This window comes from Argiope bruennichi, chromosome 2, assembly GCF_947563725.1.
Source record: "Argiope bruennichi chromosome 2, qqArgBrue1.1, whole genome shotgun sequence".
NCBI classification, from domain to species: domain Eukaryota; kingdom Metazoa; phylum Arthropoda; class Arachnida; order Araneae; family Araneidae; genus Argiope; species Argiope bruennichi.
In genome coordinates, this window is record NC_079152.1 from 51,553,201 (window position 1) to 51,574,152 (window position 20,952).

At 34.0% G+C, this 20,952-nt stretch overlaps 1 protein-coding gene across 1 annotated transcript in view; it reads right to left on the bottom strand.

Annotated features, from left to right (window-relative positions):
• Positions 1-20,952, bottom strand: part of LOC129958275 (semaphorin-2A-like) — a 403,314-nt gene that overhangs the window by 318,799 nt on the left and 63,563 nt on the right. The window contains exon 2 of the mRNA XM_056070613.1: positions 5,786-5,890. The gene's annotated coding sequence lies outside the window, so the exon portion shown is untranslated. The remainder of the gene's footprint in view (positions 1-5,785; positions 5,891-20,952) is intronic.

A 20,952-nucleotide genomic window follows, 5' to 3' on the forward strand; every position in this document is an offset into this window, starting at 1 on the left:
TTTATCACTGCTTATCTACAATTCAAAAATAAAATGAGACGGGTTTTTTTTTTCAAACATTTATATTAAATCTATAGTAAGAAGCTTTTCTGTTGGGTGATATTAAACTTCCTTTCGCGCTTTTTAAAAGACTACTCTCCCCCATACATTCCTCCGCATAAAATTGGAGGTCTTGGATAAGATAGCGAATACTCTGCACAACATTGGTAAACGATAATTACGAAATATTATCCAGCATTGTTACAGCATTTATCATGCGAATATGCGTTTAGGAATACGAATATATTCGCATGCGAATATGCGTTTTTGCCCTTTTTACCTACCGACTGTCCCCAAAATTTGACAGAAAACCGATTATTTAAGTCATTGCGAGAAACCGACGTCCAAATAAAGAACGGACAGACAGTCAACCTTTAGATAATTTGATTCAAAATTCGATAAGTATCTATATTTTAAATGCTAAACATATGTATTAAATTTTATCTACGTAGCTCTTTGTTTATTGAAGCTATCTAGTTCATCTGTACTCAAACAGCCAGGATGGCAGATTTTATGGAAGGCATTCGTTCAAAATTTGACAGAGGTCTACAAATTTGGTCCTAATTTCATAAACCAAATTTCAGCCATCCAGCTCAAAGTGTTTCTGAGTTATCGTCTTCACACACAGACATAACGACAAAAATGTGTTTTTCGTTTTCAGGGATATGATGATCGAAGGGGGGAGACGAAATTACCTTGAAAATCCTATTTTGGAAAACCAATTCCTAAAATTATAAAGCGTTAATCAAACAACAAGTATACTTTTTTAGCTTGCATGTTAAATATTTTTATATAGAAATTTTTTTTTATTAAACCATGGGTGCTCAAATTTCTAATTACATTTCTGATGAGACGCTAAATTATTTCAGTCCATGGTGTTCAAATTTATTAAAACGGCTCAGTCTTTCTGCAAAAGAAGAATTTTTAACTTAGAACTAAGAATCCGCGCCACTGATTCAGACGATAACAAGAAAATTCGTAACTAGGAGACATTCTATGACAAGATGACGGTTATTGGAAGGAGACCGGATGGATTCGTCAATGCAACACGATCCGAAGAGTCCGAAATCGATACGAAACGGCTGTTTCTCTGGCGGGAAGGTATCGCCATCTGGGGGACTTCTCCGGCATCTTACTGATTATCTGGAAATAGATAAAACAATACCTACGTAAAGATCGACCCACTTTCTGATGCTAGATGTGGCGAAAGTTGTCGATAGCAAATATGACTGTCTAATACAAAAATTAGTAAGTTTCAATGATAACAAGGATTTAGCTTTGTTTCAAATTATTTACAGTCATTCAGAATCAAAATGATGTATATGTTCAACATACAGACAGTCTGTATATGTTCAATATACCGACAATGCACAGGATTTCCTCAAGGTAGCGTATTGGATTCAATTTTCCTTTATCTTCATTGAAAATTATAGACAGAAATATGCATCAACAGCTTAACAACATAGTATGGCATCCAAAAAACATCTGTTATTAGTTGCAAAACGCACAGACCAAATATATCTATAGGACAATAAAAATTAAACCAGTTAGGTTAAATATTTTGTAAAAAAAAATGAAAGTTAATAAATAAAGCCTACAAATCACATGAACTATTGCTAATCAGATGACGAAAAATACATTGAATTCCTAACTCTAATTCTTATATTACTTTTACATCTATGGTTGAAAAGGGTAATTGTCTAGGGATCATAAAGGACAAACTTTTTCTTTTTGGAAAGAAAATAATAAATCAGAAATGAGTTAAAATTCCAAATAGAAATGCAATTAAAATTCAGAAAACACATACAGAAGAGTACATTCTATGCAACACTAATATGCAATAGTTTAGTATACGCCGCGATAGCCAAAAAGAAGAAGAAGAAGGGGGGGGAAGCAAAGAAATGAAATTTCAAATCTGGAGGAGTATTTATATTCGAAGATTCTAGAAAAATTCCCAAGAAAAAGCTAATTCCTTTCGTTCATAAGTTAACATGTCAAATACTCTTTCTCAACAAATCTCCAACAGATGCCCACTTATCAACTAACAAGAGATAAGATGAATACAAAATCGTGCATATCAATTTACGAACAAACTTGCACATTATTACTCCATTTATAACAATTTTCGCAATTTATAGCAATATAAAGTAAGAACGAGTGAGTAATAGTATAACTTTAAGATACAAATATCGAGATACAAACAGAAGTCATATCCCTTCAACATGCGAATATACGTGTGAATGATTATGCATTTTTCTGAATACAACGGAAACAAGTTTTTAAAAAAACTATATTATTGAAAACAGTTATTAATATTATTCATATGGATAAGAGATTGCAGTAAGAAATTCTATTATTTTACGAATTATATCAGAACAGAACTAACACTGGGTATCCAAACCCTGTTTCAAGCAAAACTGATCTGGAATAACATTCCTGTTAATTATAATAAGCCCCTTAAATAGGAAACATAAATCCTTAAGACCTCAAATCCTCGTAAGTTTGAATTTCCAATAATATCAACATTCAGAGCAACATTATTAGCAGTAGCACACCAGAAGTATTTTGGCAGACTAGTCCATTTAAAAACCCATTCCAAAGATATGATTACTTGGCGTTCTAAAATAGTCATTAAAAATGAGAAAGACACCAAATATTCCTATAATAATATAAAATGCAATAAATCATCGATTAACAGGAGAAAGCGAGGATGGTTCAGTCAGAAGAGTTAATCGCCTTATAATAGCGAACATGGATTATTATTGAAGGCTTCGCTTTCGTCACACGGAAAAGCTGATATGCTAAGAGAATCATCGAAGCCTACTTACTGAGAAGACATCCTCAGATTATACGATTAATAATAATACCTACTTCATGGTGTGTTAGAATTGCTTGACGTTCTGAATAACCAAGCTCGAAGTGATTATGACTAAATAGATATATAAGCATATACGTCGATTCCATTAAAGTTAATCGGTTTCAACCCTAAAGACATAAACAGCATCATTAACGTTTATAATGAATCCTTTATTTGTTTGCACCAATAATCAGGAAAACAATGTCAACCTTTACGATAATATCTTTTTCCTCTTAATTAATAATGGGCAGAGTTGTACAATTAACCTAGTGGACACATTGTTAAGGCACTAAACAGATGAAAGAGGAGACAATATGGTACTAATTAATCATTATTAAAATAATGCTTCAAAACTCGAATTTTTCAAATTTTTGTTCAAATTTGGGTACAAAAATATTAAAATTGAGGAGATTATGTTAGCAGAAAAACCAATAAAACTAATAAATATAGATTCAACTCAAAAAGTCAGATTTACTTTTGTATTATTCTCTAACATGATTTTCCTTCGCAACTTCATACATATAACTATGTAGCATAAGATTAGCATTCGTCTATATGAAATGTAAGGATAGATATCTATAATAAGTAGGTCCTATGCCAGAATACTTATTTTAATCCTGAACTAATTCGAAAATAGAAAAAAAAAAAAAAAAAATGAAAAAATTATTAGCTTTTAGCCAAATTTGCCGATCTCCCCCCTAAAGAAAATTGTAATAAAAATACTCATTACTACCATCCACGTAACCAGCAATATCACAAAAATTATACATTTACAGGTATAAATTTATAATTTAAATAAAATAGTTTTAAGATACAAAAATTTCTATGAATAAGCTTCTCTATTATGCACAAAATAAATCTTGTTAAAAATATAATTCTCATGCCTTTATATTATATATAACATACATACACTGGTGAGCAAAACTTAAACAACAATGTAAATTTTAAGCAGGTAGCCATGAAATTGTAGAAAAGGGATTATTGCGATCAGTACAATGAACACGCAATTCAGTAGAAAGGCGATATGTATGCAAATGTCAGGAACTAAACATAGTCGACGAGAGTGGACACAAAACACGTAGTCGGCGCGCGCAGCTCAAGACAATGAGGAAAGGAATAACGGAGGCGCAATTAAAGGCATTCGCTGCAAGTGCAATTGAGTTCTTTCGTGAAATATGGCAAGAAGAAATCACCTGGGTGACTTCATACGTGGAAGAATGATCGGAAAGCTGGAGGAGGAGCGTAGTTCGACGAATGTACTGAAGAGTTCGGAATTAACAAAAGTGTCGCTTCGCCGCTTGGAAGGCCTTCTAAACCATAGGTACAGTTGTTAGAAAGATTGGCGGTGGCCGACCTAGGAAAAGAACTGCAGTGATGATCGATATATCATCCTACAGGCGAAAAGAGTCCGATACCAGTCAGCAAGCGCCACTGCTCAGCAACTGTGTACAAGGGGGCGACAAGTGACTTTGGTCAGATACTTTCACAAAGGTGACCTATTCGCCCACCGTCCTGACCATGGCATCCCTACGAAAGTTGGCCTTCGGTGGCACCGTTTAGAGTGGTGTAAGGAGCACAGAAACTGGATAGCTCATCAATGGAGTCGTGTCCTCTTTACAGATGCAGGTCTCTTCAGTGCTACAAGCGATTCTCAACGACAGTTGATTTAGAAAGAGGTCGGGTCACGTTTTCATCCTAGTAACATTACGAAAAGAAACCGCTACGGTGGTCCTGAAGTTGTCGTACGGGAGGTACTACGCTGAACGGGCGGGCTGAGCTTCACAATTTCGACAAAGGTTCTATAACCGGAGATCACTATTGTAAGGAGGTGATCCTCCCCCATGTGCGTCTGTTCCGAGGTGCTATAGCACCAGACTTCGTTTTTATGGATGACAATGCTCGTGGGGAGGGAGCATACCGGACTGCTGATGTTCAACAGCAACTGATGTTCAACAGCAAGTGAAGATATCATTCGAATGGATTGGCCAGCATTCCCTCCTGATTTAAATCCCACAGAACATGTGTGTGATGCTTTGGGAAGATGCCTTGCGACACGATTCCATCCTCCAGGAAACACCCAACAACTGAAACAAATGCTGATTGAGGAATGGGCACTATTATCTCAAGAACTGTTGGACAAACTGGTGCTGAGTATGCAGAGAAGGCGCTAAGCAACCATTGCAGTAATGGGAGAGCATATCCTATACTAACGAACATCTGCTTGTTGTTCTTGCTCATGGACCGACATTACTATGAGGTCAATAAATACTTTTTTTTTTTATTCCATACTATATGCAGTGTATTCATTTTTGTACAACTACGTTCTCGTCATCGTTTAAGTACAAAATGCTGTCTCTCATTTCTGAATTTCATGTCTCTGAGATGATTTCTCTTGGAGTTATGGCAAAAAAAAAAAAAAAAAAAAAAAAAAAAAAAAACCTCTTGCTTAAGTTTTGCACACCAGTGTATATATATATTTATTAAAAAACTCTGTGGTTAACTGAAAGTTTTCTTCTCTTCTTCCGCTTCTGCGAGAATTATTTCGATAAAAATCGAAATTTGGAACTCATTTATTTATTTTCATGTTTAATTGACACCTTGCAATAGTTTTTTTAAATTTTAATATGGAAATTGAGACTTCATTTCAAGGTGAAATTTCTTTATTAATACTGTATTTAAATAGATGCAAAACCTTTTACATTTTCACACTTTAAAAAAAAAACTTTTTCTCTGTTCCTTCCACTGGAAGGGGTAAGGTGAGAGTTGCTACTTTCCCAGATGACATTATTCTAAAAGCGCAACACCAGCCGTCGTACAAAAAAACATACAGAATCGATACATAGAACGAATCAACTTAAAGAATCGATTTCGAAAAACAATGCTGCTTACCGTGCAATAAAATGTCTTGTTCCAGAAAGCGGTGTTTGGTAATCGACGTAAATTGTCACCCTGAAGCCCCGCAAACGCAGTATGGATCTGTCACAATCGAAGAGCCTGAAAGAAAACAAAACATCAATGAAGCTGTTTTGAGCAGAAAGTGTTGAGGGAAAAAAAAAATGTTAAAAACGGCTTCGTTTAATACTGGATAAATATTGGCCGATTCATCATAAATATAGATTCTTTCATAAATTTACTAATCTATGATATTTTGCTGATGGTGAGTGCTCAGGCACTTTACTGAGATAGTATGAAGAGAAGCATTAAAAATTTAGTTCGTTAAGCGAATTAAAAGCATTCATTAGCAAAAATATTCAAAAAATTCAAAGAGGCAATTTGTTGAAGGATTGAATTAATCAAAATGTTTAGCAATAGTGAAGAATTAATTTCTGATTTAATGTCACTTAAAAGATTTATTTGAGACATGTATCTTAATTCTGATTATATATTTATCAAAGGCCTGTTCACTTATTTGAAAATCGAAATAAGACGTTCCTCCCTCTATAAAATACGCAATTTGCAATCCAAAATTTTACAACTGCTGTGAACAAGGAAGAAATAATTATTTAAATAAAAATAATAATAATAATATACCACGTTTTTAAAACGAGCTTTTAAAGAATTTTAAAAATTCCCATTCACAAATTTTCAGGACAATCTGTATAGACAAGAAGAAATTATTTTATAATTTTTAATTTGTTTAAAAAACGTAGTACATGAAAACTGTTTCTGTTTATCAATCTGGAGTGTGTGCAATTTTGAAATCAATTTTAAACTAACTTCTCGATGAGCTAAAAACTTATCATAACGCCATCTGTCAGCACTTTTAATCGATTGCTCAATTTAAAAACATATTAATATCTTCATGTAAATGAGAGCAAAAGTTTCGAAGAGAAAGCTAACAGTAAATGATATTGGAAATAGAAATTCTACACATCAAGGATTAGCCTGCCGATAACTTAAAGGGCAGTTTACATTTACATAACCTTTAATGTTTCATTTTAAAGCTGCACCGTGCCTTTTCCGAATTCGACTAGTTTTAAGGCATGAATTGTGGATTGACGGCGCGATAGCAGATCTACACAAGCAATTTATGATATGAAGAGGAAAGTATCACTCAATCATCATAATCGATCTGTGAGTAGAGATTTCAAATGAGCCAGGATTATCGCCGAAGATGCGAATGAATCCCGAAAGGAATTGAGAGCTATTATGATATACGAGGGAAGAGTAAGCATTCTTAATCGTCATTCGCTGACGAAAGTATTTAAGAGAAGTCTGTTGAAATTATTAATCTAACCCCATATCCAGTATTAATTTCTCAAAAATATTGAGAAATAAAATTTTATATGAGGCAATATATAAAATTGCTTCACATAAAATTTTTATAATTATAACAACGTCAATGTTACATATTTAGCAATAAATGATACCGACAATTAGAAATCAGCCCGACAGGGATTATTTCAAGTATAAAACTTAAGGTTGTGCATAGGTTAGTTATGATTAGTTTCGATTTCGCTAAATTAGTTAAAATTCCGTTTAGAAGCTATAATATAACGGACATATAGATGATAAATCAAAGGAATGAAGAGAAATTTTAAAAAAAACTGAGGAAACTAAGATAAGGCAGAATCTCATTATTCATACAAGTTCTAGATCAGATTTAATCGAATTTCACTTTTTTTAACTCAATGTTTAGATCTACCTTCGTTAAGTAGATTCTACTTAGGATGATTATCCATTGCAATGGTTTTCATGTCATCAATATATTATATTATAACAAACCAGATAGGTAAAAATTATTTATTTGTAAACAAAATGATATTATTCATAATATCTTTTCCCTGTCAAATACTCACGTCTCCTTTCTTACGAAATTTAATGGTAAATTAATGCAGAATTATGAATACCTAATTGTCCCGCAAATTTAATTAAAAAGTTAAAATGATTAACTAAGCAGATTAAAAACAATTATTCAGGTGTAGCAGATTGCGGGCTGAACGTACTCCTCAAACGATCCAACCTCGTCATCGTTCCCCTATAATTCATTAACAATAGAAAAAAAATTCATTGCCAGCTCTTAGAACTCATTGCTCGATTACTCTAATCACAGATAAGAACGCTGCAATTAAATTTTGCTGCTCTTAATTCGCTAAAAGTACAATGGCTTTGTAGTTTGAGAGGGAAAAGGGGTGCACTGAAAAAAAAAAAATTCGTGACTTGATTCCATGGAAAGTTTATTATAAATATGAGAAGCAAACTTACAGTGAATCTAGAGACATAAGAAAGTACTTTCCAGTTCTCTGACAGATCCTCACCTTTTTTCTGAGTTCGCAGCCGTTAATTAAGCACCTGCCTGAGTTTTATCATTATCACTGAAAGAACTAAACAAATTACTAAGTTTCATTTACATAAATATTCCTTTGTTTCTTTTCATGGAAGCAACTGGGTGAGGAAATACTTCTACAAAGAAGCTTACTTCTAAATGCAGCTTTCACAAATCATCTGCTCAGCAATTCTTGGAACCATAAACGAGATTTGGAAAGGAGATTAAAAAAAAAAAAAAAAAAAAAAAAAAAAACTTGTCACACCACTGAGAGAGAAATTCCTGGAGAAGAAGCACACACGACATGTGCCTTCGATGCAAGGGCTAAATGACAAGGTCATGGGGTGGGGCTCAGCCTTATGGGTCGGTACTTGAGTGGACAAAATCGTCACGCGAAAGGGGGGAAATGGGCGAAAATGACTGTTATTAAGCGACCCGTACCCCTCCCCTCGCTTAACGGAGATTCCTCCACTATCCCCCCCCCCCAATTATTACTACTCCATCTCCTGCTCCTCTCCGACACGGACAAATATTTTCTTTTCTATTTTTTTTTATCCTTTTTTTTTCCTCTCCTACAAATGATATCATGGCGTAATCACACACTGAAGAATCAGAAACGAGTCGACACCCTTTAAATGAGGTGAAGTGCTGCGTGAAAAAAGAGGTTGATGGAATCTCTCTTGAAAGGGACAATAGATGAAGAATAGGGGGAAGACCACAAAAAGAGACGTTTTCGCCGCAAATAATTAAAGAAGAGAAGAAAAGAAAAAAAGAATATTCATTATACGCCTGAGTTGTGGCCTATTACAGAAAGCATGAAATTAACACGCAGGCTCGTTGGGCTACAAAAGGCAGAACCATAACTTAATCTGTGAAAGTAGATGGAAAGTAATTGAAATCGGCGGCAGGAACAAGGGAGTTATTTTCAACGCTGACTAAATTAGTTTGTATCAAAAAATACAACTCAATTAAAGAACAGCCCATATTCTGAAACGCTTGAAGGAATAATTTTTTATTAATAGTCCCACGAAAAAAAAAAAAAAAAAAAAAAAAAGGACCATATCCATTAGCTTATGAGCATAAGATTTCTTATACGATAATCAATTACAAGTCGACATCACGCTAAAGCTTCAAATCGATTACATCACATAAGCATTAACTGATGCATATCTTGTAACGAATTTGTTACATTTAGACATTAATTAATAATAACAGTTTTATTCTTTTCCATATTAATTGTGATTAACTACGACACTATGCTTCGGATACAGCTGCAATTTTAATCAACAGAGATTTAAAAAATTTTCAGTATGTTAAAAAATATATATGTAATTTTGACAAAATCTGCAAGTCATTATAATTTATTTTCTTTCGGTTAAGAAGTTTTTGACGTTAGGTCATGAATTATATTGGAGAAGTACCTACTAAAATTTAACTGCAATTCACACTTTAAGTACGGCAATATGAGATGACAAACGTTGAACGAGTATTAATTTCACAATTTACATAGAATTGACGAAAAAATTTACTTAGAAACAATTAAAGTACGCAACTGGGAATAATATGATGGTAAGGAGATTAATGTTAATTGTAAACGTTAAAAACTTCTCCTTGATTGATTGATTCCACAGAGAAATTTTAACGAATTTAAAGAACAATATTCGATGAATTACAATCGTCGTAATTTATCACTAAATAACGAGGACGACAGAGTGAATATATAAATATGTAATTAAGCGAATTTCGCACGCTCTTCATTTCTAATAATAAAGATGAATGCGTGCAAGTTGGCGCACAGCAAGCCAGCTCATTTGATCTACTGTTATCAAATTTGACATATTATATATGTACACATGGGAGGAGGGAATGTGCAACACTGAGCGATGTTTTGAAGTAGAATTTTAATTAATTAAAAATTAAGCGAATTTCTGGGGGATCTGCGATAATTTAAGAATATATTATTGCATAAAAATATATTTTATACCGTCTAAAAATTTAAAAATATATATATTTTTTAAAATACCAATTAAATATCCATACTAATTTTTCTTGAATTTTCACAATTTTATAAAAATACTATTTTGCCCATTTTTCAATAATATACTATGTTGTTGTCCTGAAATTCATACCGTTTCGATTGTTTCATCTAACATTTAATAGCGCGTTTTTTTAACCAATGTTGAAAACTAAAGAAGGATTAATATACGTGTAGTTTACAAGCAAAATAATAAAAAAAGTGAAGTAACAACATCACAACATTTACAAGATAGATGAACCATATATTTACACTTTTACTAGCGCTATGATGTTATGGTACGAGTCTCCATTAGAAACTTTCATATGCACAATAAACAGATCTTAAGTAAAAGTAGTGAAATGGCATGGCTTTTATCTATCAATTTGGTGAAATCGTGGCATATATCTAAACGATTTATTTGAAATTAAATATAACCAATATTTTCGGTGAGCAGCTGATTGCCAGAAGCAACTAATGTTGATGCATTATATTTGCTAGAGCTTTTATTCCTTTGCTTCAATTTTGGTACATGTCGGTCGAGGAGACCGAATGTCTGAAGCGTAATTACAGTTTAAGAGCCCTACACTAGTGTTTTTATAGCAGGAAGAAAATGATTACTACTTCTAACCATATCATGGGCGTTATCGATGAAACCAGCACGACGCCCCTCTTGCACACGTGAAACTTTAACGAGCAAACTCGCCAAACCACAGCTGAACCGCCCTGGCAATGTATTTAGAAGAAATGGGAAGGAGTTATGGATAAAAACACCCTACAATTATGATGGGTGTAAATTGAATAATTTTCTTCCGTGCGAAAATATAGACACCCACGACACAACTAATCACACCTTACAAAGCAAAGAGCGAGTTTGTCAAATTTAGCCCTATATAAAACTCGAATTTCGAGATATTTTTGTTTTTAATAAAATTAAGTTAAATCATAGAGAATTTTGTAGACAATGAAAATAAATAAATTTTCTAAAATTAAGGATTCTGATCCACAAATGAAATCTCATAAATGAAAATAAAATTGGTTAAAATATTAACAACCTTAGTTATGATCTTCAATATTAGAAAGCAAAATTAACTCAGAAAAATAAAGCTCTCCAGTTGCCACATTAAGTATAACTAGGAACCAGAAAAATTGTTTTTTAATCAGAGATGGAAGGGTTGAATATTTTTTTTATAGAATATTTTTTAAAACGGGAACTTCAGTGAAAAAAAATAGAAAAATAATTCCTCCATTTCCGCATATTCAAAAGATAAAATATAAAATCTATTAACAATACCAATGGCAACTCGTTCATCAGGGCTGCAATCCCATATGATAGTATTTGAAGAATATATATATATATATTTTTAATTCCTATTTAGTTATTTTTTCGCACTGAGAGTTCGATGAAAAAATGCACAGAAAAAGGAAAGTATCAAATAATAAAAACGAAAAGAAAGAAGGAAAGCATAAAATGTATCAAACATGCAAGGGATATACATGCTTGGGGCTCCACGGAAATTTGCCCACTATACATTGTTTTGTCAAAGACTGGAAAGCCCAAAACTGCTTTTTCCCCATTGGCAGAGTTTGGTAAAAGCTGCTGCACCTCAAATTTGGCACTCGTCCAACTCTACATTCATATCAAAAGCTAAATACTTATACTACTACTTATTTATTTTCTTCCACCCGGTATTTTAAGGTTTCGGGTCTGCTGCATATTTCTCCATCAGTATCACATATGTATCAGTATCACATCATCAATATCACATGTACGCCTATTTCAGTCCGAAAACAATTAAGATATCATATTTGGGCTGATACAATAAGATCGGGAAACAAAATAATACCATGACTATTAACAACATGCTAAATTCAGGGTTTGAACTAATCATACAGGTACAACCATTTTAGCAAGTAAGGGAAAGCTAAGGGAAAATGATTAAGAAATTTTCACAAATAAGAACCGAAATATTTTCTTTTTAAATCCTCACCTTGAAACTATACGAGATTCCCTGAATCTCACCGACTTCACTTATGACTGAAAATTATTAGAAAATAAAATGAATCTTTTAAATCGACAATGTGTAAGTTTTAAATTGACAGTTCTTTATTTTGAAGAAACATTCATGAAATCTATGCGCAAAGAGCAATAGTATCGAAACTAAAAGAAGGTGGCTGACCTCCACTTTCTTTTTAAATTCGAAAATTGAATTATAAGCTTACCCACTACATATCATCAGGATTAACAGCATGTCGCACAACAGGGCTTACAACAATTTCACTAAATCACGCCACAGCGGAGCACAAGGGGAAAAAAAATCTTTCATTGCCCGAAATACATCAGCAGCAAGAAAAACAGGCAAGAAAAAGAGGAAAGAAGCAAAAACTTTTTTAACAAGCGGTAACTTTTGAAACTAATCACATCAAACAATGAAGCAGGTAAGGAAGAGCAGGGGGAAAGAAAAGGCAGAAAGACAAGGGGAGGGAGTTGATCATTAAAAGAAAGAAGGGGCATCATGTTCATCGATCAGCGCAGGGGCGGTTGTCGGGGACAGGCGCTTGTTAATAGAAAGGGAGAGGAAGTGCACATCCCCTCGCGCAAAACAAGGGGGATTTAATCTGGATTAGGGGCTTTCGTTAATCCGCTAAAGTGGCGGAAGTATTTTGTTAAGGGATTAATAATACGCCGGGGCTCAAATAAAATTGTCGTCCGGTTCTTGTTGCGCCCTCCCAAGAGACAACTTGTTACGGCAATCGGAGAAAAATGTATCCAGAGATTGCACAGTTTATGGTAATAAAACAGATAAGGAATGGCGATAGACAGTTATGGAAGTTAATCCCGCACCTCCTCTCCCTATTTACCTAAACTTCTGCCTTCAACGCGTAAAAATAAATGATAAAAAAAAGATATCAACTGCACTGAAAAGTCAAATCGCTGTGGAGGAAAAAGAAACAGAGATATAATGGTCTTCCTAAAAAATATTCCTTGATAAAAATGTAGTTCTCTATATCTACAAAAAAATTATGGATAAGGCATGAATTCCATGAGTATTCAGATTTTTATTTTCACATATGAGAGTTAGTCGAATGCTTCATAATAATAAAATAATGATATTAGTACATTAACAACATATCACTGGCAAACAATAGTTAAAAAGTATCGATCACTTTGGGGTGAATCTGCTTGAGAGCTTTGACTTTTCTTTTAGTGATTAATCGCTAACATGTGTTTCATATACAAGGGTTATAAATCTGAATATCTATTTTAGACTACTTTTTTTCCACCGCCTAATTGAAAACAAAATGTGATCTGATAATTATAACTGAAGTTACAAGATCACATATCAACTTTCATTTACTTCAGTCACTGTGTTTTTGTTATCGCTGTTACATACATGCAAAAGCACAAGCCGACAATCCTTTGATGGATTTGGCTGAAAAATTGACTTAGATCTAAAAATAACAGAAGTGTTAACCAATTTTATATTTAAAAAAAACTTTTACGTTTTGCAATTATTATTTTTACTCATACCTTTCAGTCTTTCTTCGAATGGATTTTATCCGAAATTTGATAGAAATATACAATATTTGGTACAAAGCCCATAGTTCTCTGTTTTGAATTATCGGCACACAGACAAACATAATTCCAAAATGTGTTTCTAGGACTCAAGGACATATGGAATGCGGAGATTCGTCAAAATCTGGAGTTCGAATTATTATTATTTTGACAATGACTTTTTTTTTTTTTTTTTTTTTTTTTTTTTTGTACATTTAGAGTGAGAGAAAGTAACAACGGATGTTGAGAATTGAAAAATATGAATACTCAGAAAGTAACCAACGATGATTGCCGCATATAAATGCGACGAATCGCTAGTTTCGAAAGCTTTGAGTGAAAGATAGAAATGGTTAATAGTAGAGTGCGGACAGGAATCAACTCACAAAGAAGGAAATACAATTTAATTAAGTTAGGAACAAACGGATTAAAAATTAATTTGCCAACAGAGTATAAGAAATAGTTTGATATTGATAAGAGTTAAAACAGATTTATTGCCTAATCTGTTTTAATTTTATCCATATTACCCAAACACCAACCAACACCCGTTCCACGAAACTACAGTGGGTGCGCCAGAGTCGACCGGATGTAATTGCCAAATTTCATACTCCTTTCATTAAGTATGATTGAATGAATACCCTAAGTTCCTGCTTTGTTCGTTAGGTTTGGGGAAAGTGAAATCTACTGCGAACTTTTTAAAAAATGTCCGAGCATGCATTTGCTTAATAGTGTCATAAGGTAAGCAAGCTTCTCTTTTGGGTATCTACTCATTAAGAACACATGTTGTCATTGTGGGGTGAAGGAGTTTTTCTTTTAAAGAAAAACTTCCAACATTCTGAAATACCTAAATTCAAATGATCTTAGGAATGGGAGAGTTAAGACCACTAAAAACTTCTGTAAAACTTCATGTACACATTACAGAAATGATTAAAAGTATTTCTCAAAAATACGGATTTTGAATTTCATTTGCCTCATGAGTCTTAGATGCATAATTGATTTAAAAAAAACAAAGACAAAATCCCGGCAATACTTACAAAACTCATCATGAAGAACAAACAGAAAAGAATGGCAAGTCATAAATAAAAAATAATGCGGTGATAATAGTGATAAAAGCGCAGTTGGTTCGCGACAAATATGTAAAATATTTCCTTGATCAAGAACTAATAATGCATCCATTTTTCTCTCGTTTGAATAAATAAAGAGATAATGGCAAGCCATTAGCGGAAAATAGCGTCTGTCGATGATAGAGCAAATGTGGTTAGATAATATTCACTCGTAAACTTTCATTGAGCTATCACACGCCAGATTTCGTTTTAAAAAAAACCACAATAACCTTCACAGTCTCGCTTTTCATTTCATCTTTAACACGCGAGATCTCGTTTTATAAAAGCATATCTCCAATGAGAATCTTTGTCTACATAAAATTGAGCTTACCTAACCTTCACTAACAAAAGCAATAAGGGAAATTTCAAAACCACAGACTATTTCATAAGAGAAAGGAAATACTATTTGTTATGAGCTCATTCTTCAATGATTATTCTTAATGGGATAGCATTCATTAACAGTCTATAATTCACAATTTTAAAAACAGCACAGAACAGTATAACCTGAGTATAACTACTTCGATATATAAATTTGTATATCAGCTTGGTTTGCTTAAATCTATTTTTATTTTGCCTTTTAAGTGTAAAGCTAGATATACAGACTGCACATTAGAATAGTAAATTGACGTTTGATAATAGCAGAGTAAAGAGTGTAAATAAAAGAAGAGGTAGGCGAGCTTCCACCCCACCACCCATGTTCACATCATATTTGGCTTTAACAACAATGGAAGAAGTGTAAGCACATTTTATATTTTGATCCCCCCCCCCAAAAAAAAAAACTCGCACCAAGAAATCGATATATTCTTGTTTTCTCCCTCCACTACTACTCCGTTATTCAATAAATAACTTCTATAACCGCCTGGAACTAAAAACAAATATTCTATAAGAAGAAAAATCTTTACTCTCACTATCTTCCAGGGCTTGATCCACAATGCAGCAAAATCCAACGACTTTCAAACACTTACACTTTAAACAAAGGTTCAGGATCAGATTAAAACGGCGAAGATTTGAGGGGAATGGCCCATGGAACGTAAAGAAAACAATATCTTTACTTTTCCAGTTACTTGGTTTCTTATTATGGTATAGCGTATATTTTTCTAACGGACTTTTTAGACCGATCTCTTTCGTTTGTTTATTTATTTTGTTAATCCCTTATTCCACACTGAAGATTCTGTAAACTATTTCAGTAAAGTCCGCATAGTCACTTTATTATAGAACACACTACTTTCTTGGCAATATTAGAATTTAAAAAACTTAAAAGAACTTTTCCGATCACCCTGTGTGTATATATATATCCTCCAAGAAGACAACCTATCTCCATACAGACAAAAGACAACATGGGTCGATTTGATCTACAGAAAATTTACTACATTTTACCAAATTTTTGAAAGATTGATTAGATTATCCAAAGACAGAAAGATTAGACAAAATTGAAAGAAGGTACACGCGTGTGCAAAATCGTAAACAGAGCATTTATACCATATTTATTAAGAAAAGATTTGACATTTATTAGGGAAAGATTACCGAAATAAAATAAAAATAGACCAGTGTTCAAGGACCCCAACAGGAGCAGAAACTGCACTCAGCTTACCAATTCACAAATAATTCAATCTCAAGTCTCATCGACCTTTAACTTCGTTTCAAATAAGGACCGAAGACAAGCTATAAAAAGCTCATCCGCTCCAGAGCAAGAGAGAAGACTTTTCAAAAAGTTTGGCAGACATTTGTCTCTCAATCACTCCAGCCATCCATCACGAGCAGAGCCGGAACCGAAGCATACAGACCCGCTGAGCAAGATGGAAATAAATAATCGAAAGCAAGACGTTGCAGGAATTGACGTCCGACGATAATGAAGGCCCAGCAGGGTGTCGCTCCACTCCATCATATTCGATGCCTCCCTATCTCCACCCTCTCGCCAAAACGGCAGGGGGAAGGTTGAAAAAGAGTCACTACCGATAGGGTAACGCCTTTGGAGGGGGAGATACATGTTATTGGAAAGGTCCTTTGGTCCAGGATCCAGGTGCATGGCTCTGTGGATGACGCAGAAATATGACTACGACCCACAATGCTTATGGATGGGCGGGGAGCAAAAGCATATCGGGGAAAACGTATTGTTGACAACATTTTGGGGTTCTCTTAACCATTACCTCTGTCTTTTGAAACGAACAGAATTCATGTGCCTTATGTCTAGGAGGAGTAGCAGCAAATATTCAAACGTTAAGCGAAGTACTTTACAAAAATAGCGTTCTTTATGGATGCTTTTCAATTATTAGCCTTTTGTATTTTAGAATGTCAGATTACGGACAAGAAAACAAGCCATACTTGCACAAGCAAGAGACATTCTTGCTGACCGAGTTTGGTGGGGCAAATTTCCATTGGTGGTGGCAACTTCGAATCTAATTCCTTTGTAAATAAATGATTATCGTAGATTTTAAAAGAATCTCTACAGTGAAACAATCCATCCATCGATAATTATGAGATTAATAATTCTAAATAAAATTTTTGATTATAATATTGACAACACAATTACTGTATTTTTGGAGGTACTGTAATTCACTTAAGTATTAATAAATTGTAATTTTGTGTTTGTGTGTGTGAGTGCGAGAGAGAGAGAGAATTACGAGTTTTAAGCGTTGCATTTTGACACAGTCAATTACATATTTTAAAAAAAAATTAATAGTCTTTACTCCATTTCAAAGTAAGTAACAAAAGTATATGTTCATACCAGAACATATACTTTTATGTAAGTATATATATAAGTAAGTAAGTATATGTTCAGAACCAAAACATAAATCAAGAGGAAATTTGTTCGGATATAATTTATACATAATAATTTTAAAAAATTTATCTATTTTTCATTACATTGAACTACAGCAGTTCATTCAACTGGGTTGTTTAAAGCAACGAGATTGTCATCTTGAATTTAAAATATAGCTCAGAAGCAATTATAATCATTAAGGAATTTCAGAATAAAAAATCGCTTTGTCTTCACTGTGTTTAAAGCACAAGGAATTGGTGATTCAATAAAACAGGTCTCTTAATTGGACTAATCACATAGTTTATTAAAGCTTCTTCCTCCCTCACCTATTCCGCAGTGTATTTTTTTAAAATGTTAAAATACACAGTTTTGAAGATAAATAAAATAAAAAAGAATACTCTTTTTTATTTATTAAAATTTCTCTATTACTATACATTGACATATTGCCCCACACTTTAAATTTGACGATCGTGCACAGAAATACATTTTTTTTCAACTGTTTGTGACTGCCATATGAAACTGGGCGCCAGTCGTATGTTTGCAAGTAAAAATTATTATATTTTGATACAGCTTCTTCCATAGAAACTCACGACGGCTGTAATCAACATTTACTCATCACGATTTTTTTTATTTCTCTTTCCTAAACAATAGCCACCATTTGCCCACATATCGCCAAAAATTTGACGGCTATAACCGTCATTTGCGGCAACTTGTCAAAAAAATTTAAGTGCTCGGATTTCGATAAACTTCTTTTATCAATTTTAATTTATCAGCAATTTAGAACTAACCTGAAGGCTATTCATAGTTTATAATAATTAAAATTGCAAAGACATAACCGAAATATCTATAAGGCATTCTTAAACAATGTACGATTTAATTCATCGCATACTAACATACAAAATGGAAGATATAGTGCGCTATTTCATTTTTTTTTTTTTTTTTTTTTTTTTTACACCAAGGAGCAACCTACAAGCAGTAGACGAGAAGTGAATGAAAATTTATGCGAATTCTGATAAATGGACATTTAAAATATAGCAATATCTACACGCATTTTTATTGTTTTACTAATATTTTCTACTTTTAAGGCACAAAAGTGCAATAAATGCACTTTAAAAAGGTATAATACCTCTGAAAATTGCCTTTTTATTTTTGGTCGGAAAGCATTTTATACCAACCTCTTCTACAAAATAGAGAAGTCTACACTTATCTGTAACTCGAGTTGTCGGCCTATTCCAGATGGGTTATTTGAACTCAACACACTTAAATAAGAGCCTCTAAAACAGACACTTCACGAAATTACAATGCCAATCAGGCAAGGAGAACTCGCATGTGCAGGTTGGTGATAACTTTATGTGAGCGGGAGGAAAATTTTGATGGACATAAAACACAATTCTGGCAGACTCAGAAATCGTTCACTATGCCTTCGCTCCTTTTCGTGGGGGCCATGAAAAACCAATTTCGGGCGGTTCATCCCCGCGTCTTTTATGGGGAGAGGAACTCCCCTTAACTCCAGAAATCCCACACCACGCGAATGCGCCACTAAAAAGTGAGAGAAACATACGATGGGAGAGGAGAAGTATTTGTGCGCCTTATTCCTTGCTACTTAAGACGTCGACTCGGTCCGTCGTTTAAATCTTTGAAACGCCCGCACGCAAACGACGGAGGCAGTCTTAAAAATTTTAAGGCCCCATAAAAGCCAGTAAAGCGGCGCCATCGCAAGGGCCCGTCGGGGCACTGGGCCCCTACGGTCATTTTTATGACCGCCTGCGCCCCCTGAATTCTGATCCTGAGGAGACAATTTCGATTCGGATGCAAGACTTTTATTCGGTTTTTATTTCGTTTCCACCAACTCTCCGCGGTATAAAATAAGAATTAAAACGAGGAAAAACTGGAACAAAAAAAAAAAAAAAAGATTCAAAATGCATACTTAGCAGAAAGGAAAAGACTGAATAGCAGTTCAATTTTAATCTTTTTTGTGGGGAGAGGGCCTGGGAATGGATATATTAATTAAAGTATTCCAATAAAATAAGTATAGAATATTAACCGATCAATGTTTTAATTACTTCGGTTCAATTTTGAATAACAAAAGAAATAAACAGCATAATACTTTAAAGTGGGCCACGGAAATGCGGCAGATTCCTTCTCACCAACTTAATCACGTAATTCACAAAATGTTTTATTATTTACATATTGATAGTTCATGAAGTAAGAATATATAATGCAAATACTGATTCAAAGTTGTGAACATATACGGAAGACAAAAAGAAAAATACCTTAAGTTATAGGAGAAAGAAGAAGAACAGGTAATTTCTTCGATTTCAATAATATGTTACAAAACTGATAGCAATGCTCACGAGCAGATTTTATCCTTAATAGATTTATCCCAAATCAATTCTATATGGAATTATTGCAAATAAACCGCAAGCCGTTTGCATTAAGAAGTCTGTCACTAGTCGTTTAGTAAATTACATAGAAATTTGAAAGATGACGCATTCAAGAATGAATAGTACCAGAGAACACACTTCCTCTTTCTACTTTCAATGGCATTATTACACACTTCGTGAATCACTACAAAAAAACGCACCACGGGGGGATATCCAGGAACCTACATCATCCCACAGGCATCCAAGATAAGAGAAAGATATGAATTTAAATACAAATGGGAGGAAGAGGGAGAAAGAAAGAAAAATTTATGTCACCGCTGAGAAATCGAAAAAAATTAAGAGCACAATAAAAAAAAAAGAAAGAAAATCCGCCCAAATTATCTTTTACTCTAAATTGAAAATTCAATAATAAAAATTTGCCTTCCATAAAGCACCCTTTCCGAGCGACAGAATTTTTACGATATTAGGGCACATAAAAATGGGGATGAAGGAATACCATTCCAGTCAATTTCGACAGGACTGGCTGCCGTCCCCACCCCCTATTTTTATGTCTTTCATTAGCCGAGCCACAAATCTGATAATACAGCTGTGGTCTCCAACCCCCTACCCTCTGTAGGAAGATAATAGACACAACTCGCTTCTCACGAAATGCGGAATCGATCTTCCTCCCCCACCATTCCGATTCTTATTCGAGTGTAATTGACATCTGAAACAGATACTGGAATCCATCCATTTGGGTAAGTCTTCTTTCAAAATATTGCGTCAATCCAATCCATCACCCTCCCTCAATGAAAAAAGGAGGGTGGGAGAAGGATGGGTCTCAGTATAAAGAAGATAAGCCAGATGCAGGTAGTCCCCCCCCACCTCGTATCAAGGACTCACCTGAAGATTGAACCATTACAGTATTGATCGCTAAACATCCAAGAATTCAATTAACGAGAGACTTTCATTAAAAGTCAGTTTTTGACTTAATTCATA